This window comes from Odontomachus brunneus, unplaced genomic scaffold, assembly GCF_010583005.1.
Source record: "Odontomachus brunneus isolate Ranch 3 - 2012 unplaced genomic scaffold, Obru_v1 Obru_scaffold_299, whole genome shotgun sequence".
NCBI classification, from domain to species: domain Eukaryota; kingdom Metazoa; phylum Arthropoda; class Insecta; order Hymenoptera; family Formicidae; genus Odontomachus; species Odontomachus brunneus.
The window spans coordinates 160,742-161,893 of NW_022639749.1; positions in this window are offsets into that span (position 1 = coordinate 160,742).

The window sequence follows — 1,152 nt, forward strand, 5'->3', positions numbered from 1 at the left end:
AAGTGCTTCGAATATTCGAGAACAATCCTGGAAGCAGTGTACGTCGCGTAGCATACGCACTTGGTATATCGCGAACAACAGTGCATCGTATTATCCGCCAAAATGGTATGCATCCTTACCATTACCAACGTGTGCAGCAACTTTTGCCGCGAGATGCAGAACAGCGGATCTGCTTCTGTCAAGGTATTCTCCACAGAAATACTCACAGCGCTTTTAGCATATTTCTATTAATATCATTAATATGTTTACCATTAATATAACATATGCAGGGTTACTGGCACAGTATCGGCAGGATGTGACATTTCCTGGCCGTATTTTGTGGACGGATGAAGCTATATTTACTCCTAATGGCGTCTTCAACTCTCGCAATTTCTTGCTCTGGCAAGAGGAAAATCCTCACGCCATACGGGAAGCTATTTTCCAATATCGCTGGTCCATTAATGTATGGGCAGGAGTAACAGCGGACCGAGTGGTAAATATTCTTGTAAATTAAGAAATGTTTTCTTCCTCATATTTTCCTCATAATGTGTCCATTTGCGCTTTTCAGATAGACCCATATTTTCTGCCGCCACGTCTTAACGGACAGGCGTATGGACACTTCCTTCGTAACGATTTGCCGATACTTCTGGAGGACGTTCCTCTCCACATGCGGCAAATACTAGTATTGCAACACGACGGAGCTCCGGCACATTCCGCTCATCAAATACGGCACATTTTAAATACGCGTTTTCCGGAAAGGTGGGTGGGTCGAGGTGGCCTAATCACCTGGCCGGCACGGTCGCCAGATTTGAACGTGCTCGACTATTTTGTTTGGGGCTATGTTAAAGCTTCAGTCGAGCACAGGCGTGATGGTAATGAAGATGAAGTACGTGAAGCAATTGTTGCGGCCTTTAATACCATCACGCCGGACATGGCGCACCGTGCGACGCAACAGATAATTCGAAGAGCTGAACTCTGTTTACAAGTAGAAGGAAACCACTTCGAACAGTTATTGCTTTAAATAATGAGAGTGGATTAGGCCTACTGGGGAAACCACTTAAAAAAAACGCGCCAAGTTATCTACCTCAGGGTGGTGTGGAAATGATAGCATTTCCTTTTTCACGAATTTACAGACGCCTTTTGTAAATTTACGATATACCTAGGTTATTATAC